The 24,839-nt window shown below is 53.0% G+C and overlaps 1 long non-coding RNA gene across 3 annotated transcripts; it reads left to right on the top strand.

Moving 5' to 3' along the window:
- Positions 1-9,970: 9,970 nt before the first annotated feature.
- On the top strand, positions 9,971-23,534 carry LOC129529445 (uncharacterized). 3 transcript variants are annotated; one of them, XR_008674946.1, is made up of 4 exons: positions 9,971-10,792; positions 18,140-18,877; positions 20,088-20,273; positions 22,725-23,534. It is a non-coding gene; the product is annotated as an uncharacterized lncRNA (long non-coding RNA). The 3 variants fall into 3 exon arrangements; XR_008674947.1 differs by lacking the exon at positions 9,971-10,792 and adding an exon at positions 12,305-12,403; XR_010133133.1 differs by lacking the exon at positions 9,971-10,792 and having other exon boundaries at positions 16,734-18,877.
- The last annotated feature ends 1,305 nt before the right edge of the window (positions 23,535-24,839 follow it).

Here is a 24,839-nt window from a genome sequence, read left to right as displayed (position 1 = left end):
AATACCATGCTCTGATTTTGGGGAGGAGAACTTGGCCTTGAGCACAATTCTGCTTACAGGCTTGCTATTTTTACAAGGTTTACCCTATTCTTAGTTACTTTTAAAAATAAAATTGTCAACAGCTTTTTCTTCCCCTGTAACATTTCTGCCACCACCAAAGATCTTAATGAACTGCGCATTCAATTACATGAAGAAGGAAGCCAGGCAGTGGGGGTGAGGTCTGGCCACAAACACCGAGGCGAAAAAACTCCCAAGGCAAGATTTAGGCACTTGCAGGATGGACTGTCACTGGGGGAAGAAGCCTGTGACTTGGGAATGCTCATGAACACACCAGCTTGTTGTCAACCCTGATGATTTTGGTAAAATGGCTCCAAAAAAGAAGACTTCTTTCTGGAGAGAAAACACCGATTCTTACTCGGGCTTTATAGAGGCAGCTCTCAGGCTGTGCGTGAAGGAATAAAAAACACAATCGACCCCAACTCCTCGGTGGTTCTGGCCAAATCCATGAAAAACCAGCAGGGAAGACCTGGCTTTCTGTGGCACTGCAGCTGCCGGCGGGCAGCCCACAGCGGCTTCTCCAACACCGTCCTCCAGCCGTTCCCATCTTAGCCAATTTTTCACTGTGTCCTTCGGTATCAGCCTGCAATTAGGAGGACAGCTTCTCGTTGCTCCCTGTAATCATTAAGGTGATGCCTTGACCGAATTAGTTATCCTTTCTGAGCCTCATTTTCCTCACTAAAAAAAGTAATAATCGGCCGGGCACGGTGGCTCACATCTGTAATCCCAGAACTTTGGGAGGCCGAGGTGGGCAGATCACCTGAGGTCGGGAGTTCAAGACCAGCGTGACCAACATGGAGAAACCCCATCTCTACTAAAGAGACAAAATTAGCTGGGCGTGGTGGCATATGCCTGTAATCCCAGCTACTTGTGGGGCTGAGGCAGAAGAATCGCTTGAACCCAGGAGGCGGAGTTTGCAGTGAGCCGAGATCACACTACTGCACTCCAGCCTGGGTGACAAGAGCAAAACTCCATCTCGAAAAACAACAACGACAACAGCAAAACTGATAATCCCTACTCTGCCAACATCATTCATTCATTCACTCATTCACTCATTCACTGTTGCAGATCAAATTCTCCAAAAAGCCGGCTGTGAGGTGGAGGTTAGCAAGTAGGATGCCTGTGCAGTACCCATGGGACCCAATGGGTAGAAGGGAGAGAAGGGGGAGCTGAGCTGGGTGCAGGCCCAGTGACTACCTCAGTTGGACCCAAACGGTGGCTGATGAAGGCGGTGTGTGGGCAGCACACAGAGAAGCTGGCAACACATCTTTCCTTGAAGGGGGTCATGGTGCACACCAGAGGGTCTGTCCCACTGTTTGTGGATGTGGCCATGACCCAGATTTGGCCCCAGCCCCTTTGGGGCTCTCTGTCTTGGGTGGACAGGAGAAAACAGCCCACATGGGTATGCCATGAAGAGGACACTTCCCCTTCCACATCAAGGTTGGTGGCATATTTTACATTCCATCAGGGCACTCAGTGAGGGGGTGACATTGTTACGCTGGAGGACAATGCTGTATCTTGGGTGGCAGGATGGAGGTGTTGCTTAGGGACAGGACAGCAGGTGGGTTAGGCAGGCCAGGGCTGGTTCTGAGAGAGATTCCTGAGATCTAAAGTCAAGCCCCAAGAAGGCAGCAGCAGGGAAGCTGGACAAGTTATATTGTCTGTGATCTCAACTCCCCCAGCGGGCCATGAGCTTCAGGAGGGTGGAAACCAACCCAGATCTTCACATGGCACGGCTGCCGCAGGTGAACCATCAGACAGAACTGCTGTGGAAGGGATGAGCAGCGATGACAGATGAAGTGGACACCAGCAAGAAGAGGGATGGCTGGCATCTCAGATGGCTCCGCCCTGTGCCAGACGCATGCCCAGAGTCCCACGGCCGCCTCCTTCCCTCCTCATCCTCACTGAACCCCCCGGGGTTGCCTCAGCTGCCTGCACATTTCAGACAAAGAGACTGGATGAGAGAGGGCCGAGATCTCATGGCCGCGAAGCAAGGGAACCTCAGCTTCACTTTCCTGCCAAACTCACTTCAGTCCATTCTGTGAGGGCTTCCGCCAGGGAAGAGAGGGTCACAGCATGTTTCGAGATTGTCTCCTGGCCTGGGATTGCAGAGTTCATGGACATGCGTCTGCTTGGAGAGGAAGCTGGCCTGTGCCTTCCGCTGTCCCTTTCAAGAGCCCTGGGGGTATTTGGGGCATGACTGTTTGTTTGGGTCCCAGAAGGCTGCTCCTCCTGTCTGTCTGTCCTGCTCCTTCTCTCTGTCCTGCTCCTCCTGTCGGTCCTGCTCCTTCTGTCCGTCCTGCTCCTTCTCTCTGTCCTGCTCCTCCTGTCCGTCATGCTCCTTCTGTCTGTCCTGCTCCTTCTGTCTGTCCTGCTCCTCCTGTCCGTCCTGCTCCTTCTCTCTGTCCTGCTCCTCCTGTCCATCCTGCTCCTTCTCTCTGTCCTGCTCCTCCTGTCCGTCCTGCTCCTTCTCTCTGTCCTGCTCCTCCTGTCCGTCCTGCTCCTTCTGTCCGTCCTGCTCCTTCTGTCTGTCCTGCTCCTCCTGTCCGTCCTGCTCCTTCTGTCTGTCCTGCTTTATCCCCAAGCAGGGTCCACGTGTTGCTCCCAAGGCTGTGGTTTCCACCGGCTCTGCTGACACTTTGCCTGCTGCCTCAAAGCGTTTTAACTTCTCATTTGAACTTCTGTCTGCCAGAATGTGTTCTCCTGGGGGAAGGGGAGAGTGAGCGGGTGCGCAGTGCAGGGGAGGCTCCAGACGGGGGAGGCAGGAAGGCGAGATTAGAAGAGAGAGTGTTAAATAGCACTGCCCTGAGGGGAGGAAGCCGAGCAGCTGACGGGAGCCTGTGAAACAAAATGTACAATTCGGTATCTGGAAAAGAGAAAGTCATGGGCGGTTTCTGAAGGCGTTAGGGAGGGAAGGGGCAAAGGCCTGGTGCAGAGCGGCTGAGTCTGCCTATCCCAGGCTTCCAAGCCATCCGCTCCACCTGCCTCTGCTGCCCCGTCCAGCTGGCCGGGACCCAGGCCCAGTTTCCTGCCCTGCAGAAGGGCTCTTCAATCAGCTCCTGCCTCACCTGCACCCCTTCTGCTTCTCCCCAGGCTCCTGTCGGTTCTCAAAGCAGCAGCCACAGTGGCTGGGGCTTCATTTGGGAAGGTTAGGGGAGCGATTTGGGGCAGGGTCATCCATGTGCCCACCGCTCTCCCTTCATCAGGGAGGGAACTGCCACTCCCCCTTCATCAGGGAGGGAAGGGGCTCCCACTGCTCCTGGGAACAAGTCACATTTCTCAGACAGGCTCTCGTCACCAGGCTCCCCAAGTCTGATGCTGTGATGCCCAAGGCCACAACCCCCCAGGCCCTTGCAGCTTCCCCAGACTGGGCTGGCCATGCCAATGTTTGTGATCCCACTGAGCCCACCACGAGCCCTGAACCCCTGAAGGATGGGAGCCTCTGACCTTGGAAGGAAGGACTCACATGTGACAGTTTAAGAACTGGGTAGTTCAGCCAGTTTACATATAACCAGCACGACAGGGTCCAGCCAACAGGACATCTGCTTCAGGAACTCCTTCAGACGCTTTTATAATGAAGATCTGTGGTCAGCAAATGGGTCGTGTTTGGAACATTTTTCTTAGCAATAGCATTTTGGAGCAGAAACCTCATGGACGTGAGGGAGAGCTGGAGCAGTCAGCAATCGAGCCGCAGCCCTCCATGGCTGTGTGGCCCTGGGGAAGTCGCCTCCGCTTGCTGAACTCAATGCAGATCCTACGGCTGGCTGTGACGACACCACACGTCATGAGAAGAAGGCAGCTGGCGTGAGGCTGGCCAGCCCTGAGGGGGGAGCATTTGTATTAACACAACAATCAGGATGCCCCATGGGGCTCATCTCCAAGCCCTCCAGGTGACGCCCAGCTTCCAGGAGCACCAGGGGTCCCTGACTCTTCCCACGGTGCTCCTTGGGGGCAACCTCACCCTTAGGGGGACTCACTCCAAAGGTGAACCTCTTCCGAGTCCTGAGGTTTCCATCTAGTAGGACCTAGGACCACTCCACCTGTCCAAGACAGGCCCTCCTCGTGCTTTCATGCGGCAAAAATGTATTTCACCAAGTGGAAAAATGATTCCCTCATTGGCGTCTCTCCTTGGCTACTGCGAGGCTCCAGTGTGATAGCTCCTGCCGCGCAGATGGTTGCTGAGATCCGACTTAATGGTGGGTGCCATTAGAGGCAGGTGCTCCTTTTACCACCTCAGTGACATCACAGAGAACCCGTGGAGGGGTGTAACTGCTGATCTGTCTTTACAGGAAACTGAGACTGGAGTAATTTTCCACCTCGTCCAAGGACTCAGGGCAGCTCATTGCAGAGCGTGGGTTCCCAGCTGGGCCTTCCGGATCCCACGTCTGCCCTCAGCACTCACAACACATCCTGGTGCCCCAGAAAACAGAGAAACATCCGCTGTTTTGAATAGAATTAGGAATCCTACAGTTTAGAGGTAGAGAAGTGGGAGAGCAACGCCATGGGAACAATCGTGCTTTAGAATTTACTGGGGACCGGCTTGTAGGTGTCTTAAGAGGAAGTGGCTCTGGCAGGGGCCTGAAGACCCCCGGCTCAGGGGCAGGGCCCAGCTTCCTGGAGGCTTGGGCCTGTCTAGCAGAGCCTCCCTTGCTGTTGAGGGGTCCTGGTGGTGTTTTCCCTGGGTCTGGGTTGCTGGAGTGCAGGCGGAGGCCTCATTTTGGAGCACCGGGGGACGCATCACCCTCACTCCCTCCAGCAGCTCGCAGCAACCCCCTCTGCAGAGGCGGCCCCAGGGATGTCTCTGAGAGACAGTGGGAGAAAGCTGTAGGGAGGTTCCCCCTGCTTGGAATCCCTCTCTCTCCCCCGCCCTCCCTCTCTCTCCTGCTGTTTCTCACACCTCCTCTCTCCCTCTCTTCTCCCTCCCTCTCCCTGTTTCCCTAATGGCCCTGTCCCTCCCCCCTCTCCCTGTCCCTCTCTGCTTTCCTCCCTCTCTCCTCCTCCTTCCCCTTCCAATCTCTCTCTCCCATCCCCTCTCCAGATCTCTGTCTCACTCCCCTCTGTCTCTCTCCCTCTTCACACACATACAGGTGCACAAATGCACACACCCACAAACACAGCCCACAGCCATCATCTCCTGAGATAACTGCGGCAGAAACATGGAGCTGCCCCAAGGCTCTGCTTGGGAAGTGAACAGAGAGGTTCCTCGGAGGCTTCTCTCTGAGCCTGCGTCCCACGAGCTCCCTTCTCACCTCCACTTGCAGCTCGCCCTCTCTGCACCCCAGCAGCCTGGACCTGGGCTGGGAGGGAGGTGGGGCTGCACTGGTGCAGAACCGGGCCCTGCTCAGGGGGGCAGCCTCCCCCACCCCCGTGCTTGGGGGAGCAGTCTACATGAGCTTCGAGTGGTTCTGAGGGCTGCACCCCCAGCACAGCCATCACCAGGGTCTGCGGAGACATTTGTGGGTGGACGGGATGCCGTGGCCAGCTCTGCCCTGGCATTTGAACCCTCACCATCCCTGCCCTGACGGCCCAGCTCAGCCACTGGAGTCTGGGAGGAGGGAGGTTCTGCTTTGCTCTGACAGACGCCAATGCCATTGCAGGCCTGCGGTTGTTCTGCAGAAGACAGAGCCCACATGCAGAGAGATGGGGGCAGGACCCTTCTTCCCACCTCCTGGTATGAGCCAAGCCCCACACCAGTGCCCAGCCAGGCCTGCCTAGGGGTTGCCTGGGTGCCAGGGAGGCCAAGGCAGTGCCCAGTGGGACAGAGCCTGCCCAGACCCGAGGGGATGGAGGGGCTGGAGCCGCCCACCTGGGAACGAAGCACCAGAGCCCGGTGAGCTCTGGGCCGCCTGGGTCAGGCCGGCTGTGCTTCTGTCCCCACGGCCTCCCCCATCCTCATGACCACCCCCGTGTGTCAGAAGCCATGGTGGAAGCAAGTCTGTGAGCTAACCCAGCACCCGGCTCAGCCTCCCTGAGACTGTGTGTCAGTGTGTGTGCATGTGTCTGTCTGTCTGTGTTTGTGCGTTTTTGCATGTCTGTGTCTATGTGCATCTGTATGTGTCTGTGTCTGTGTGAGCCTGTGTGTCTTTGTGTTTTTACATGTCTGTGTGTATCTGTGTGTGTCTTTGCATGTCTGTGTGTGTGTGTATGTGTCTGTGTGTGTCTGTCTATATTGCATCTGTGTGTCTGTGTGTGTGCATGTGTGTATGTCTGTGTGCATCTTGTGTGTCTCTCTGTGTGTCTGTGGTCTGTGTGTGTGTGTGCATGTCTGTGTGTGTGTCTGAGGTCTGTGTGTGTGTGTGTGCATGTCTGTGTGTGTGTCTGTGTTCTCATTTCAGACGGGTTTGGGAGCTTAGAAACTCAGACTTCACTTTCCTCACTTGTAGGATGATGATGTTCAATTGGACCATCTTCCAAGCCACTTTCCACGAGAAAATTCTACGCTTTCACAATTGCAGTCAATACTGCACCCTCCTACCCTCAGCCAATCTGGCCACATGTCCTAAAACCACAGCCTGCCACCCAGTTCCGTCCACAAGCTCAACATGCACAGAAGGAATGTCTACTGGAAATTTCCTATCACTTGACAAAATGGCAGGCTCATTCAGAGACTTCCAATGTGAAACTCAGACCCTTCCTCAGAAACCCATGCCAGGGATCAAAATCTTCAAAACAGATCAACTGCTTTATCCTCAATGGAAACATGATTGTACAGACGCTTGGGTTTGGGGGTGGGACTGGTGAGGGCTCCTGTCGTGGCGAGGTTATTGACAGGTGGGTGATCTTGGGCTGGAGTTTGGGGGTCGGACTGGTGAGGGCTCCTGTCGGGTCAAGGTTATTGACAGGTGGGTGGTCTTGGGCTGGATGCCAAGCTTCTGTGAGCTCCATTTCCTCCTCTGTCATAAGAGAGATAAAGGTAACTTCATTCTCAGTTGCTGTGACATTTAGCACTAATTAATACACATTAACCACACAGAAGGCGGAAGCAGCTCATGGGGGGACCGCCTGTAAGAGGACTACATCGATTCCTCCCACCCACCCCGAGCCCGAAGCACTGGTGTTTCCCCTGGGAGGGGAGAAGCAGATTCCTCCCCTCCCTGTGCAGCCTGCTAGCCTCAGTCTTGTTTCACCAATAGGATGAGGTAGAAGTGCCACCCTGGGGCTTCAAGGTCCTGGCATTGCCACTTACAGGGGGTCCTCTGGGACTCACTCTGGAGAAAGCAGCTTCTGTGGAAGAAGCCACACTCACTCAGAACTGCCACGCTGTGTGGAAGCCCAAGTCAGCCATGCGGAGAGGCCCTGGGGATGGGCCACCGTGTGGCTAGAGTGAGCACTTTTCCTGCTGGGGAAAAGTGAGAAGGAGGAGGAATCTTTATCCAGAGCTGATTATATCCAGGCCCTCCTTCCACCCAACAGGTATCCTGCTCCACCAACAGACTTTGAGACTCTGAGAGGCTGCTGAGAGTCTGCTGCCCTGGGCCCTGCTGTGAATGGTCTCCCTGCCTCCACAGCCTTGGCCCATGGAGCCCCCTCCCCGAGGGAAGGGGCTGATTTTCCTCCAAGCCATTACTGGTCATGAGCCCTCACCCCATCCCCACCCAACCAACAACTCAGTCAACAGGAACAAACAAAACCAAAACCAAAAATGCTGCCTTCCTGCCCATCCACAGTGCTGCCTTCCTGCCCATCCAAAGTCAAACAGGTCAGGGAGGTGTTTTCGAATGCTCTGGGCTTAGGTGGGTGATCTAATTTTTAATTTAACTATCTGCAGAGGTGGCTTGTAGAAAAGAAATCCACTCAGGGATTGACTTGGCACCACTGTGGCTGTGCCCGGGGACTCATAAAGAGCTGCCCCACAATCAGCCCTCCCGGGGGGGATGCACACAGGAGACCCCCTGGTGGGCCCTGTAGCCCCTCACCTGCAGCTGTCATCTCTAGTGAGGAGAGGACAGCTGTCCTGGGCATTTCCTCTTAGATGTCCTCGGTCCTTGGAGGCTGCCCTTCCCACCTGTCACAGGTGAGTTTTGCCCCCACATTCACGTGTTGAAGCCCTAACCCCCAGGACCTCAGCATGGGACTGTTGTTGGAGACAGAGTCTTCAAACAGATGATTAAGATTCCATGAGGTCATTACAGGGGCCCTGATCCCGTATGGAGATGTCCTTGTAAGGAGAGGAGAAGAGGATACAGACACCCAAGAGGAAGAGTTGTGAGGACAGGGAGAAGGCGGCATCTGCAGGCCAAGAAGGAGACCCCAGGAGGAGCCGCCCCAGCAGGCACCTGGCTCTTGAGCCTCTGGCCTCCAGGACAATGAGATGGTGCCTTCTGCTGCTGAAACCACCTGGTCCGTGGAATTTGCTCTGACCTCCCCAGCAGGCACTTGGAAGTATAGATCAGGCCTTACCGAGCTGAGCTTCAGGCCAGCGTTGGAACCAGTCACCACTGGCTGCATCTCCACCCCACAGTGGGGACACAGGGACCTTGGGGCTGCTTTTGTACCTCCCCAACCCCTACAGTCTTCCTGGGCCTGAGGCTGGGTCTGTATTGAATGAGTCTTGTTTCTTTCCCTCCAGGGGTTCACCTGCCACAGGGCCCAGCTGAGGTGTGTACCCTGCCAGGGAGACAAGTGTCAACATGTCAGAAGCCGGGAGTGGAGGGGTTGATTCTGTCTTGGGGCCTCCTGCATGGAGGGCCCAGGTCTGGGTGTGCAGGGATCTGTTAGCCTCCTGGTAAGTGCCCATGTGGTTCCTCTCAGCCTGCAGGCTTCTGGAGGGATGCGCCTGTCTTGAAACTTGCACAGTCCCTGCCTCAGAGCTACACACACGCAGGCCCTTCGCCTGGGCACTGCAGCTCAGGGCAGGGGCAGGGGACTCACAAGGGTGAGAGGGAGCCGGTGGCCGCCCAGAGCCCGCGGGAGCCTCCAGCTGCAGGGGAGAAAGGGAAGGCCTGCTCTAGGCCATGCTCCACTGCGGGGCTGGGACCTGGAGCTGGGGCTCCCAACCACATGTTCAGTCTCCCAAATGACCCTTTCCAAAGGGCACCAGTGCAGCCGGGAGACCCTCACAACCCAGCACCACACCCTGGGAGGCAGCCTCAGTTGCTCCCCTCCAGGGACAGAAAGCCACACTGTGCCTCCTCTTTCCTTCAGTTCACAGAGGCACAGGGTGGCGAGGGTGGGGGTCTCCACATCCCTGCATTCTGTGGGGAGGGCTAAGGGAGCTTCCATCTCTATGATGAGCAAACAGTCGGGAACTGTGGCCCCAGAAGGCACAACCACTGAAAATCTGGCAACCTTCAGCAAAGGGTTAAATACATGAATGGGTGACACATGCGCGATTGGTTACCAAGGGCAACCATGATATTTTGGGGACATCTTTGGTGAGGGTGACTTCTAGGGAGAGAACAGAGCCTGAGGTCAGGGCCCCGGGGACACAGCCACGCCTGCCGAGGAGCCAAATGCAGGATGGGACCTTGGATTTCATCCCAGCCCGACTCAGCCCTGGGCCTGCTCAGAGCTGGACTGGCAAGGGCCGGTGCCAGCCCGGGAGGCGAGGGCAGAATGCTGGGTAGGTGGGTGCGGTTTGTACCCACTCGGCCACATCATGGATAACCTTGGAGGAGGCCTCCCCTGAGACCTGGTTGCCTTCTCTGAGCGATCGAGACATAATGAATCCCTTTCCCGCTCGAAGAGGGACTGTCATTTACCCGGGTGGCCACAGATGAGACCACAGGCCGGGCTGGCAGCGTCAGACCACGGGCGGGAGAAAGGAGCCCATGCCCCTCGGGAGGTGGGGCCTGTACCGACTTCTCCTGTACCTGCGAATCCCTGTGAGGAGCCAGGCGTGGCCTCCTAAGGGGGCACCAGGAACGCGTCACCCACTCCTTGGTTGATTTATTCCACCCACAGGTACAGAACGAGCACCGACTGTCTGCTGCCCTGGCCCCTGGGGGTCATGTATCAGAGGGAGAGGAAGACAAGCCAATGGTACATGGGTACCGGTGCGGACGGACAGCAGGATCCCCGGGCGCCCAGCAAAGATGGGACCATATGACGGGCCAGGGTCCCTGGGAGCGGTGGCCCCAATTGAACGTGAAAGGGTGAAGGGCTTGGTCCAGCTGTGGAAAAGACATGGAAGATGGGGAGGGACAGGCATCCTGGGAGAGACCCGGGGCTGAGGAGGAGTCGGCTCGTGGATGGGACCCCGTTTCTGTGCCTGCCCCCGACCCTAGGCACTGCCACCACCAACGCCCTCTTGTCTCCTGACACCCCAGGCTGCCTTTGTCTCTTCCAGGCTAAGACCCAGCTTCTGTTCAGCCTCCACTACACCTGCCTCTGGGAATATCAAGTCCTGGTCCCTTGGACATTCTGACGCAAGGAACGCTTCCTGCTGCCCCTCCCATGAAGGGCCACCCCGGGAGGCCTGGGAGCCTCCACTGCCCTCCCAGTGGGGTGTGAGCATCCAGGAGTGCATGAGAGAATCAGCGCCCTGCCAAACCTTGACCAGGGAGCCGTGGTGTCAGGAAGGAGGTGCCCAGTGCTACCTGTCCCGCCTGCTGCAGCCTCTCACGCTGGTCTCCTCGCAGCACCCCCGAGGCTCTGCGCCCGAGCTCCTGGGCCCTTGCAGAGCAGCCCCAGGTGTGTCTGCCCCACAGAGACAGGAAAGACCCAGAGCCGCGATTCCAGCAGGAGCAGGTGGATGCACTGGAAGCGATGGAGCTGGAGCCTCTGCAGAGCTAAGGTGTGGCGTGTGCCCCGCTTCCCATCCATCACGCACGTCACCTGTCACCCATGGGAGGCCTGGGCGTGGCGAGGATGGCTGGAGGCGGGGGAGAGGCTAAAAGGGGAAGCAGAGTGAGGCTGCAGGGAGGCGGGTTGGGGTAAGCCGCATGGGGAGGAGTCATTGGAGGTGGGAGGTGGTGGGTTCAGGCCAGCGCTGGAGGGCAGGCGGGGCCCATGGCGCCCGGCCCGTTAGGGGCTAAGTCTGGGCCACCGCAAGCCACAGCCCCTTCTCCAGATGCAGTGGAGCTCGCCAAGCTCCGGCCAGGCCTGGAGGCCCTGTGGCTGCTCTGCCCTCCGTGGGTGGCCGCTGGGCTATGGTTAGGGGGACAGGAGTGACAGGGAAGGACCAGACCCTGTCCCCAGCTCTGAGGCAGCACTGGCCCACCCACCTTCCCTCTCTGGCACCCTTGGTACAACAATGAGGACAACCCCAGCCTCTGCTAGCACCAGGCCCCTGCGAGGGTTTCAGGGTCGGGGTCGGCCTCTCCCGCTTCAGCGGCAGCGCTGCCGGGAAGAGCCTCTGTCCATCCACTTAGACGTCCACATGGCAGCGTGGAACACGCGTGCAGAACACGTGACTGTGGAGGAGAAAGGATTTGCTTCCTCCGTGGGAAATGCTGGACTCTTTAACCTCAATAAAAGTGGTGTGTAGGTGGTGTGTAGGTGGTGTGTGTGTGTATGGTGGAGTGAGTGGTGTGTGTATGTCATGTGTGTGGTGGTGGTGTGTATGTGTGTCTGTGTGGTATTTGGTATGTGTGTGGAGTGTATGGTGTGTGGTGTGTTTGTGTGTGTGGTGTATATGTGATGTGTGGTGTGTGCGTTTGTGTGTGTGATGTATATGTGGTGTGTGTGGTGTGCATGTGTGGTGTGTGGTGAATAGTGTGTGTGTGTTGTGTGTGTATGGTGTGTGTGGCATGTGTGGTGTATGTGTGTATGGTGTGTGTGTGTATGGTGTGTGGGGGGTGTATGATGTGTGTGGTGTGTGTGTGGTGCATGGTGTGTGTGTGTGGTGTGTATGCGGTGTGTGGTGTGTGGTTCTGTGTAGTATATATGTGGTGTGTGTTTGGTGTGTGTGATGCATGTTGTGTGTGCTGTGTGGTTGTGTGTGGTGTGTATGTGGTGTGTGTGTGGTGTGTGCATGTGGTGTCTGGTGTGTGTGTGGGTGGGGTGTATGGTGTGTGGTGTGTGTGAGAGAGGAGGGAGATTAGATTTCAGAGGCTCAGGCACACGTGTCATCAGCGGTAGCAAGTCCCTGCATGGTTAGATAGCGGGGTTTGCGTCTTCCTTCCCACCTTGCTATGATCTGGGAACACTGCCTCCCCTTCTGGTCCCCCTTGGTGTGGGGCAGCTGGGTCCCACCCTCCATGGCGTCTCCCTGCAGGGCAGACAGGTACAGGGAGGCTGGGGACAAGGGAGGAGGGGGCCTGGCAGTTCTGCTGCTTCCCTCCTCCCCAGGTGAGCTGAGCTCAGGACTCGCCTGGCACTGCTCCCCTGGGGACATCCCTGCCCATGTGTCCTGCTGCAGAGCATCCGCCGCTGACCAGGCTGGTCCACTCCATCCGGACTCCAGGTGAGGAAGGTGCCCCCTTGCCCTCAGCCACCTCCTCTCTTCCCATCCCTCAGACGCACCAGCAGCAGAGGACGTGTCTTCTCCATCTACCAGGCCATGTGCTACATTTGGAAGGGACAGGAGGCCTGCAAATCTGCAGATCCGAGCCAAGACACCCCAAAATCCAGTGCCCTGGAACTTAGTTCCTAGGAAATTATGTCTAGAAAAATAACACAGCACTGACTACTATGGCTTCTGGCACGGGGAAGGCAGGAGGCAAGGGTCTTGTAATGCCTGGCTGGCCAGGACCTGAGCATTTGGGCTTTTACCCTATCAGGTCGAGGCGGCCGAGCTGGCCTGGCCCATAGGTGGGCACCTGCCTGTAGAGCGCAAGGTTTGTTTCACTTTTAGGAAGACAAGAACCTGGCAGAAAGCCCTGGGCCTGGCCGTGGGGGAGGTAGAGCCTCACACGTAGTGGCCATGGCTCATGGGGTCAGAGGAGGGTCCCAGCCATATGTTGGTGGGCTTCAGAAACCTGGGTAGGCAGGTGAAGCAAGGATCTAATTGTAGAGAAAGAGCTTTTCCAGGATTATTCAGCCTGGGTATGCAGAACAACAGCATTTATCCCTTTCAGGGGCCCAGCAGCTGGGTTTGGGGTGCGTGTAAGAACCCGCTGAAAATCCAGGTGTGCTTTTGGTGCAGGCCTGTTGGACAGTGCTGGGCCAGCCCCTCCAGGCTCTGTTTTTCACACAGGGCCAGGGGTCATGCAGATTCTTGTCCTAGATTCAAGGAGTTCCACAGGCTACTCCCCCAAGCCCACAGCGTGGTCTCCACTTCGCTTAATATAGAGTCAGGAGGAGGCACGCTTGGAAGGCAGGTCCTTCGGCCTTAGAAAGTCCACAGCAAGGGGCAATGGAAACAGCCAGAGAGATGGGGAGGGGGGAGGCGGAATGGCTGCTATGCTGTGACAGAGAATCTGCTCAATGCCAGACAGCATGGAAAGGATGGGGCACTTAGGAGCTTTGCAGGCTGGCGTGTGTCCTTGCATTATAGATGGTGTACTCAGAATGGACGTCTTGTTCAGGGAGTTCTTCCTCTAAGTGTGTGACCTCAGGTCATCACGTGGGCCACAGGCATTGACTGACTGACAGAGCCTGAAAGCCAAGCCCAGAGGCATTTACCCAAAGCCCAGAAGTTTTCCTTCTCCCAGATCTTCCAAGTCCAGAGACTTTGGAAACACTAAGTCTCAAGTTCTGGAAAGGTCATTGTGCCTGGGATCATTGCTTCAAGGAGCAGAGCTTGGTTTGTTTTCCAAGCCTGGTGGGTTTTAGGCCAGGGCTGTGTTCTACTCTCTGCCCCATAACACCCAGCAGTCTTTAACATTAAGCTGCGGAGTCACTGTACTGATCCAGTGCCACTTCTGAGTGAGAAGTGGCCTCAGGTCCAAGCTGGTGGTGGACAGAGCCCACTTCTGCCCTGGCCTGAAGAAGCAATCTGGCTGAGAATGAGCAGAAGAAGGCATTGGAGATGATGAATTTTTGATCGTTTATTAACAAGAGCTAAGGGACTCGGATCCCTTTGGGCAGCAATGTCTTTGAACTTTTACTTGCAAGGAGATTTAATCTTCAGGATTTAATTCTCTCCCTAGGATGCTGGTAATGGTGGAGGGTTAATATTCCTATGTAGTTAGTGCCTTGCTATGTTTTTGGCCTTTTATTATGGAGCATTACTATGATTCCCTGTTTCCCATTTTACTCTTAAAATATTTTCACATTACCTTTAATTTCATTGCAGAACCACTGATGGGTTGTATTGGATGACATAAAGGATGATATTAGCTATCTGTAGCCTAATAACACGTCGTCTCACACTTTAGCAGTTTAAACAATAAGCCCTTGTTATCTCAGTCTCTGTGAGTCAGAAATTCATGTGCACTTGGCTAAATCCTCCAGCTTGTGATCTCTGATGAAGTCGCAGCTAAGCCTCCTATTGTGGCTGCTGTTTCATCTGAAAGCTTGAGCGGGAAATAGTGTGCTGTCAGGCTCACATGTTGCTGCTGGCAGGATTGAGCTCCTCTTGGGCAGCTGAACTGTGGACCTCAATTCTTCATCAACTGTTTGCTAAATTTCCCTCATTTCTTGCCACATGGGCCTCTCCATAGAGTGGCTCAGATCACGGCAGCTCAGAGCAAGCAGATGAGAGCAACAGCCAGTCCCAAGATGGAAGCTGCAGTCTTTTTGCAGCCTAATATCAGAAGCAATATCCTATCACTTTTGGCATATTCTACTGGGTAGAATCCAGCCAATAGGTTCAGCCCAACTCATGAAGGTGGGAGAATGAATTCCATAGATTCCTGAGAACCATCTCAGAAGCTGCCCACTACAGATGGGAAGTCACCTATGTGTTGCATTTTCAGCTTTGGGTAGGTTTTGCATGGATTTAATTCAATACTCTTCTGAGGCATTTCAGGGCTTTTAGGGGACAAAAATCCAGACTGTCTAGCAGCAGCTTTAGGGGGTTATCAAAAGACATAGGTTGGGATTAGAGGAGTGCACTTATGACAGTGGTGGTAAGAATGTCTTGATGGTCACTTTTGGCTCCCAATAGCCTGAATGGTGGTCCCACAAGATTCAGAGGAACTAAAAAGCAGAGGATGTTGGGATAATGCTTATTGCCCCTCCAGATGTTTCCTTCCCATTTTCCACTTGCTCCTTCTAGGGGATCTTCTTTGTTGAGAAACCACAGACGCTCTTCCAGTTATCAAATATAACAAATCAACCAACAGTTGTCAGCTTAAACCAACAATAATTATTTGCTTTTCCATGGTTTCTGCTAGCCAGAAATTCTGGAAGAGTTTGGCTGAGCAGTTCTCATCTGGAATCTCTCAGGGAGTTGCACTCATGTGTTCACTGGGGCGCTATCATCTGATGGCTTGACTGGGGCTGGAAGATCTACTTCCAAGATACCGCTGTCACATGGGGGGGCACCTTGTGCAGGTCCAGAACACGAGCTGAGCACACAGTGCCTGGAGCCAGGGGCAGGACAGAAGGAGGCTCTCCCATGGACTTTACAGATTCATGGGCAAGAAATCTGGTACCCCAAAGTAAACAGACAATAGTGCCCTGAAGGAGTGACATGGAGGGCTGGTTTCCCCAGACATGTGTGCATGCCTGTATGCACCTGTATGTGTGACTGTGTGTGTGTATATATATATAATATATATGTGAATACATGCATGTGTGTGCATGAGTGGACATGTACATGCATGTGTGTGTGTGTGTGTATGCATGCATTAGTGTATGCATACATGTGTGGGGGTGATCACTGAAGGTGTTTTTGAGAATGTGATACTTAAGCCAAAATTTGAACATGAAGATTAGCTAAAGGGAAAAGGGGTGAAAGCATATTCTAGAAGTGGCAAGTGTGCACAGGAGAGAGCAACGAGTTTGCGTCTTGCGGGAATAAGCTGGGGCAGGCTCCCTGGGAACTGGGCTTTGGCCGGGTGTGTTGGACAGAGGGAGAGAGGGCTGATCAGTGGAGGGTCCTCTGAATCTCAGTGACTTGCTTCTAGCAACTGGGAGGAAGTTCGGTGGATTCCAAGCCAGAAAGGGACCAGCTGGTGAGCAGCAGGTGGGCAGGTGGCCCCTCAGTCCAGGTGTGCATTGGTGAGGCAGGTGTGAGAACTGAGGCAGTGCTGGGGTCAGCTGGGGACTAAGCTGGAGAGACAGGAGGCTGTACTGGGGAGGTCCGGCTATAATTTATATTTGCACCTGGGGAAGTACACCTGTGGTCGGATGGAGTGAAGGCAATTGTGGAGGAGGAGAGGGGAGAAAAAGTCCAAGCAGCCAGAATCTGGAGGGGCTTCATCTGTAGGGCCCGAAGTCACAGGAACGAGGCCGGGAGTCGGTGTCGGGGAGGCCACCTTCTGGGGTGAGCAGCCTTACTGGGGAGAAGAGGGGAGGGTGGGCAGGCCCAGGCGACCCCGAGCTTCTGTTTAGAGGACGATTACCAAGGCTAACTTTCAATCCAAATGGATGCTCAGCGGCAACTGGGTTGAACTTGGAAAAAGCAGACAGACTTTCTGTAATTTAAAGGTGAAAGGAGAAAGAGGCTTTGATTTTGACTGAGGATTCTCCCGGCGGTGTTACTGTGAGCGCAAATGAGCGGCGCAGTGAGGCCTGGCAGTTCCTCAGCACGCGCTGCCTGCCCTGCAGACCTCATTCAGAGCCGTCTTCCACATTTAAATCCAAGCCCAAATATGAAAGCCTAATGTTAATCTTGCAAGTGGAGATACGCTGCCCTTCTTTGTTTTTCTTTTCTTTTTTTTTTTTTTTTCTGAGATGGAGTCTTGCTCTGTTGACCAGGCTGGAGTGCAGTGGCGCCATCTCAGTTCACTGCATCCTCTGCCTCCTGGGTTCAAGCGATTCTCCTGTCTCAGCCTCCTGAGTAGCTGGGATTACAGGCGTGTAATCACACCTGGCTAATTTTTGTATTTTTAGTAGAGACGGGATTTCGCCATGTTGGTCAGGCTGGCATCGAACTCCTGATCTCAGGTGATCCACCTACCTTGGCCTCCCGAAGTGCTGGGATTATGGATGTGAGCCACCGCGCCTGCCACACCACTCCCTTCTTATCTGTGGTTTCATTTTCTGCAGTTTCAGTTACCCACGCTCAACCTCGGCCCCCAAATAGGTAAGGACGGTACAATAAGATAAATTAAACTTTATCATAGGTGCGTATACACAGGAAAAATATATAGTGTCTATAGGGTTCCTTACCATCTGTGGTCTCAGGCATCTACTGGGGGTCTTGGAATTTGTTTTCTGCAGACAAATGGGGGCTATTGTATTAGAGAGGTCATTATCTGCTTTGCAAAATGGTTTACAGTGAAGGTCACCAAAATAGAGGTTGCTACTGCAGTATGTACCTGGCTTTGGTTTACAGAAATTCAAATGCATAAACTTTGTTAGCACCAGAGGCAGCCCCATTCTTGGGTTTTAGCAGCCCACCAGCTAAGTGCCTTTAGCCTCGGATGAGCTAGATGCAGTTTCCCTTTGAAGGGCTCTACCTGGGGACTGGCCACTCATTTCTACCTAATTCTTATGACCCACCATCTATTTGGACTTTGATCCAAGGAGAAATCTGTTTTCAAAATCTCTGGCAGACACAGCAATGATGCCAAATCCAATCTCTATGCTTAAAGACAGTGTTCCATCATATGAAACCCAACCTTGGTCACTCCACAGGAGCATGGCAGAAGGTTTCTGCAAAATTACTTAATAGCTAAATACAAAATTCTGAAGAAGAAACCCAAGCTATTTTATCTCTAGGAAAAAAAGAGATGAACCCCATCAAGTAAGGGACAGAAAAGTTACCTGCAAGGAAAGTAAGAGCTCAGATGCATGAATATATGTGGGTAAGGAGATGCAGGTTGACCCTCAGAGACATGTCCAGCCAGAACACCTGCCTTCGTTCTCTGGCAGGTGAAGGTCAAGGTGGGGGCTGGGTCTGTTTAAAAAGAGGGCCATGCTCAAGACAGCATTAGACCCATGGAGGGGCTGTGCCTTCCTTGACATGGGCACGCTTTTCAACATCAGCTTTCTTAAATGTGTGCTGCCTCTTACCCCAAGTCTGATTCCTTGCAGAATATGACATTTGTGAGTCACGGTAAGGTGGCTTTTTCATGTTCTGTGGCTTCTGTGATAAATGGCCAAAAAATGGAGTGGCTTTGAATAACAGACATCTATTCTCTTTCAGTCCGGGAGGCCAGAAGTGTGAAGTCAAGGTGTTGGCCTGGCCGTGCTCCCTCCGGAGTCTCCAGGGGAGGGTCCTTCCTGCCTCTTCCAGCTCCTGGTGGCTCCTGCAGTCCTTGGCTCACAGCTGCATCTCCCCAGTCTTGGCCTCCATCTTCACATAATCATATTCTCTGAGTTTTCTCCTCTCTTTTGTGTTTTTCTCCTCTGTGTATCTCACAAACACACTTGTCATTGGATTTAGGGCCCGCCTGGCTAATCCAGGATGATCCCCTTTGGAGATCCTTAACCTTACTACATCTTCAAAAAGCCCCTTTTCAAAAAAGGTCACATTCACAGTTTCCAGATATAATTTTATGGACATGTCTTTCTGGAGGCCACCATTCTACCCACTACAGATGATGACTGTTAGGGGCTGAATGGTGCTCCTCAAAATTCATATGTTGAAATCCCCACTCCCAGTACCTCGGAATGTGGCTCTATTTGGAGATAAGGTTTTTAAAGGATTAATTAAGTTAAAATGAGGCTATAAAGGTGGAACCTTAGCTAATATGACTGGCATCTTTGTTTAAACAGGGAGAGACACTGGGGGGTGTGTGTGCACAGAAAAATAGCAGGTGAAGACACAGTGAGAGGGCAGCCTTCTACAAGGCAAGGAGAGAGGCCTCGGGAAACTAGCCCTGCTAGCACCCTGACCTTGGACGTCCAGCCTCCAGAACTGTGAGACAATAAAGTCCTGTTGGTAAGTCACCCAATCTGTGGTGTTTTCTTATGACAGTCCTAGCAAACACATACAGTGACCTAGCCTTTTAGGGGGACCCCTTATAGGCCAGTCACCTTGCTCCTTGCATTGAAATATCCTGTGGTGTGAGGAAGCCCAGACTGTAGGGTCAGGCAGAACTGGGTGTGGCTGGGTCTCAAATCTGCCTCCTGATTTTGGTCCAGTTGCTTAATTGATTTATGAGTTAATGGTCTCATCTGCATAAAGGAGACATTAGTACCCACCCCACAGCCTTATTGCAAAGTCAACATGAAATTCTCACGAATGACACCTGGCAAGAATTCAACTGGTCACTGCTGTTGTGGATGTCCCCAGGACATACATAATCAATGGTTGAATATGGATATTCGACAGTTGGATATGGATATTTAATGGTTAGATACGGATATTTAATGGTTGGATATGGATATTCAATGGTTTCATTGAATCCTGGCCTCCAGCCACCTCTGTTTAGAAGCTCTTTCCTAGACTTCAGCCCATATGCATAAGGTCACTTGCTCAAGGTCAAATACTTGGTAAGTCACAGAGTATAGAATTATCATCTCCATTTAGTTCCCAGAATCAGATGCTTACCTTTTAATTTTACTTCCCAGATACTGGTCTCAATGCCCCAGTGTCCCTTATCACCCTTGAGTGTTCCCAAGACGGTAATAAAATGAACGTGGATGTGGAAGAAGCTAAAGTGGAGTTAATTCATGTAATAAAGCTAGAATATTTTAGAAAATTAAAAAAAAAATCAAGAAACAGAAAAATGACACATTCGCTTGCCACCTAGAACAAATAGTAATGGTTCTTCTGATACCCGGGGGAGATGTACTATTGATGAAAATGGAAAATGTTTTTCCAAGTTCCAAGAGCTTTCCAGTCTCCTCTCTGACTTTCCCGGCAGGATTAGGCACCCCGCTGTGCCCCACAGCCCCAACACTCCTGGAGGCCCTCTTGCTGGGCCATGTGTTCTAAGGGCGTAGGGATCATATGACTTTGACCCATGGTATTCCAGGTCCCAACTCTGGCAGACAGGAGGTGCTCAATAGTTTCATCTTTGACTTGAAGGTTCTGAAGTGAGGTCTGATGGAGATATGCAGCGTAGCAGCAGGCACTGTGCGGGCTCTGGCCTGTGGGTGCTGCAGGCTGCAGGGCAGATGCTGAGTGTGTGCACGTCTCCCTGCAGCCAGGCTTCTGAGGTCCTGGAGACCCACAGCTGGGCTGGGAGCAGGATGGCTGCTGTGAAGGTGGTAGCTCCAGAAGAAGTGGTGGCAGTGGTCACAGCCCTGGGAGAGATGAAGGGGTCCACATGGGCCAGCACTGAGACCTGTCATGGAGGCCAACAGGAATCCCCATCCCTGGAGCCGTCTGCGTAAGTAGCAAGTCTCCTGCTCGAACCTAGCACAGGAATTACTGGCACTCAGCAGTCAGCTTTGTCAGTCAATTATTACAAAACGAAAATGCACACAAGGACATTGCAATAAAGTATATCAGAGAGTTGTCTGGACTCATCAAAGAATTTAGAATCTTCAGTCTTGAAAACTGCTGCAACATCGCAAAGCAAATACAGGCTTAGAAATATAAATCATATTTAAAAATCATTGCCTCTGGTGGAAAAGAACACTATTTTCATAGGATGCTTCAGATGATCCAATTATTAATAAAGAAGACAATTTTAAAATAAATTTTTCCCACAGTAAAGATATAAAATCAGAATTCAGAAGCAAACATTTGAATTATTCACAAAACATGAAGCCACTTCTGATTTATTGTGTAACTCTACAAGTTACAAGAAATGTCAGAAAAAATGCTAAACTGCCTTTATATAAGTTTGTACTAGGAATTAATTTTAAAATTACACAAAACTGATTTGTATGAAGAGTTAAATCTTTTTAGAAAAATTGTTCCACAAGGATGATCAGCTATAAATGCACTAAAATTTATATTTTGAAATAGTTTATCATAAATGTATCCCAATGTTTTCATAGCATATAAATATTGTAAAGAACCCCAGGAACTGACACGTCAGCATAAAATGATTCTCAAAAGTAAAAAGTATCAAAAATTATTTGCAATCTTGCATTTACCACAAGTAACTGACATTGTTTTTAATTATATTGATGAAAAATGAAGTTGCTGAAAACACACATTTTGACAACCTAATAAACAAATTTGTAGTCAGAAAAATTTATGACAAACAAGACATTATATTAACAACATATCATTATCTTGTGTACAATTATGACTTCAAAATATTATTTTGCAATTAAAAAGTTTCTTTTCTTACTTTCATGTCATTATTACATTTTAGAAGTAACAAAGTATTTTAGAAGGAAAAGATTTATACTTTATGATCTCCAGCAGCACTTTTTTTTTGCTTTTTGAACATGGGAACTGCATTTGCATTTTTCACTGGACTGGCAAGTTCTGTAACTGACCCTGATTATAAGATTACCCTAGAGATAAGATTCCTGGAAGCTCAGACTGAAAATAGAGACACAAATGAAACAAAAAGCAGAAATGCAATGAAATGACACCGCATGTTCTGGGTACTTTGCTCATGAGCACAGGCACCCAGACACCATGGCCCTGGGACTCACAGCTCCCTGCCTCCCAGACACCTGGGCCCTAGGACTCACAGGCACCCAGACGCCCAGGCCATGGGACTCATGAACACCCAGACACCCAGGTACTGGGGCTCACGGGCACCCAGACACCCAGGCCATGGGACTCATGAACACCCAGACACCCAGGTCCTGGGACTCACGGGCACCCAGATGCCCAGGCCATGGGACTCATGAACACCCAGACACCCAGGTCCTGGGACTCACGGGCATCCAGACACCCAGGCCCTGGGACTCACAGCCGCCCCCACCAGACACCTGGGCCCTAGGACTCATCGGCACCCAGATACCCAGGCCCTGGGACTCATGAACACCCAGACACCATGGCCCTGGGACTCACAGCTGCCCCCCACCACCGGACACCTGGGCCCTAGGATTCACAGGCACCCAGACACCAAGGCCCTGGGACTCACTCACCCTCCCAGACACCCAGACCCTGGGACTCATGGGCACCCAGACACCTGGACCCTGGGACCCACCTACCTAAGTCTCCATCAACCCAGGACGCTGCACCCTTTGGGGCCAGATCCTGTAAGCTCAGTGCAGAGACCTGGAGTCAGGATCCCAGCTCTGAGCAGACTCAGCTGCCCTGGGCTCTGTGAACTGGGCAAGCCATGGCCCAAGCTGGATCTCGGTTTCCCAACCAAGAAAGTCAGAATTGGCACTATCCATTTTCAGTGTCTCTTCCAGGGCATGTTGAGATGCCGTGTGAATCCAGGTATGAGTGGGTGTGGAGAACTTGATAGCCATTTTCATAAAAGAGAGATTCTCTCACTGCCTTCTCACCCCAGTGCGCGAGAATCCCAAAGAGAGTGAAACAGCAAAGAAAGAAGAGAGAACATGGAGAAGTCCCACCTAAGAATTTGTCCAGCTTATACAACTGCAAAAAGTGTGTGTGTGTGTCCGCACTGCTGTTGAATATCGGCTATTTCTACTCCTTACATAAGACTAACGGATGGGGTAAAATCTGCTGAGTGTATCAAAGACCCATTTTTAATTCATAGTGGGTTGGAGAAATAAAACTTACTTTTTTGAGAGAGAAATCTACAAGGAGTTTTTGGAAGCCAACCAGTTTAATAAGCACAGGCTCTAAGTAAATAGCATAAAGAATTTATGAGCATCACTTTCTGCATTTATGTATAGCTTGTTGTGTGTGGGGTCCAGAAAAAGAACAAATCACTGCTTTGCATTCTTTCCAGGACTTGCAGGCTGAGTTCTTCCCCTGCGTGGCCTGAAGTGGCCCAGCTGTGAGAAGCCATTGTGAGGAATGATGTTTGTTTAATAGAGAGTGCGCCAGCATCGAACTGTCTGCAGGCTGAACCCCTAGGGAGGAGGAGAGGAAAGAAAGCCCGATGGCTTCAGGCTCAGGTCTTTAAAACTTGTTCTGGGAGAGAACACATTTGCAGAGCCCCACACTGGGCTCCAGGCTCCTAGAAGCAGCGGGAGCCTGCGTGGGGGCTTTGCAGTTCTTCATGGATCGCCGGTTTCATCTTCTGGGGCCCACAACGCTGACTTGTCTGCAGCTTGCCTGGTGCCGACGGCCTCCATCCGGCACCCCCTGGACCTGCCTCCGAGTCTGGGTCTGGGGAGCAGAAACAGCATGATCTGGGGGACAGGGATGGTCCCTAGGGGTTGTTAGGCTCCTCTGCCCTCCACCCCACCCACGTAGGCACCAGATACGAATGCAAATGGAGTCACCCCTGGGCCAGCTGTCCTGATCCCCCTGGGCCCCTGGGGTTTCCCTCCTGACTCTGCTCCCTGGCGGTCTGGGCTGTCTACGTAGTCCTGCCTGGGAGTCCCAGGCAGGCTGGTGGAGGAGATGGCGTCAGGGCTGGGCTTGGGAGGATAGGAGGAAGTTTCCAGGAGTGGAGGGAAGGGGAGGGCATTTCTGATGCTAGAAGGGGGTCCCAAGGCCTGGAGTTGCCTGGGGCCTGAGGGTGGCACTGGGAAGTCAACAGCGGGCTTTTAAAAATATTTCTTATTGTGGTAAAATACGCATAATCATGAAACTTACCATGTTAATCATTAGGTATACGGTTGAGTGACACTAAGCACATTCACCCTGTGTAGCCGTCACCGCCCTCCCCTCCAGGATGTGCTCATCTTTCCAGGCCAAAGCTCCCCGCCCATGGAACACTAACTTCTCCCGCCTCCCCGTGCCGTGCTGTGCTGTGCTGTGTTGTGTTGTGTTGAGCTGTGTTGTACTGTGCTGTGCTGTGCTGTGTAAGTGGGGCGTGTCTCTGGGCTCGGGCTAGGGTCTTGCCCTCTGCCTCAGCTGGGGAGGGTTTGAGGTGGGCAGGGCGAGTGGGCAGGTGGAAGGCTGGGAGCATCTGGCTTTGAACGTGTCCATCATGTTCCCCACGTCCATCCCTGGACAGCCTGCACCCGTGGATGGTGCCCAGGAACCAAAAAGGGAAGATAAATAACCAGGCTGTGTTCATGTCAAGTCCCACTATGATCACATTAAGAACGAATGCATGGCAGCCTTGTCACTGGGAGGAGTGCAGCCTGGCACAGCCCAATGTGGGACTTCGAGTGTCCGATAAACACAGAGATGACACTGCCAAGGCTTCCCTCACCCCAGAGCACCCTGGCCTGGCCACTCCCACCAGCTTCCCTGAGGGTGTGGACACAGCCCGGGGAGGCCCCGAGGGAGAGGGTCAGGGGTGGGAACGGGCCCAGGCACCCCTCTGCAGGGTCAGGGATTGGCCCCATCAGAGCCTGCTTCCTCCATGGGGCCCTCAGACGCCATCCAAGGCATCTTCTTCCATCCACAGTGGAGGAGAGAGAGTGAGGAAGAGCGGGCACCTGAATCTCAGACCCGGAAGCTGCCCACACCTCTATCAGGCTGGGGAGTGAGCTCCGTGGGGAGGGCTCCCATCCTGGGTGCTGGGTGGGGCGTGTCCCATGGGGAGGGTTCTCCTGGCTCCTGCCCATGATGGGAGGAGCTGAGCATGGGGGTTCAGCTTCCTGGGTAGCCTGCAGGGGTCAGGACCTCCCTGTCAGGACCCCACATGGGACCCCGCCATGGGAAGGGGTTGGCAGCCAGCACTGCAGACATGAGCCGTCCCGCAGCCCAGGGTAAGGCAGGCCCTGATCTCAGTTGTCCGGCTCTTGGGAAGGCAGCTCTGCTCCCAGGGCTCTGGGGGGCGGTAAAGGTGGCAGGATTCATGGGCCCCCCCAGACTTTCCTGGGGGCCCCTTTATTGGGCTGGGTTGGGCTGCGGAGCTCTGTGTGAAGTGCACCAGATTGAACCCAGGTCCGTCTGACTCAGAGCTTGGACGTGGGCCTCCAGGACACTGGCCTCCCATTTG

This window comes from Gorilla gorilla, chromosome 23, assembly GCF_029281585.2.
Source record: "Gorilla gorilla gorilla isolate KB3781 chromosome 23, NHGRI_mGorGor1-v2.1_pri, whole genome shotgun sequence".
Classification (NCBI taxonomy): domain Eukaryota; kingdom Metazoa; phylum Chordata; class Mammalia; order Primates; family Hominidae; genus Gorilla; species Gorilla gorilla.
Note: the sequence above shows the minus strand (reverse complement) of the source record. Positions and strands in the feature narration are given on the sequence as shown.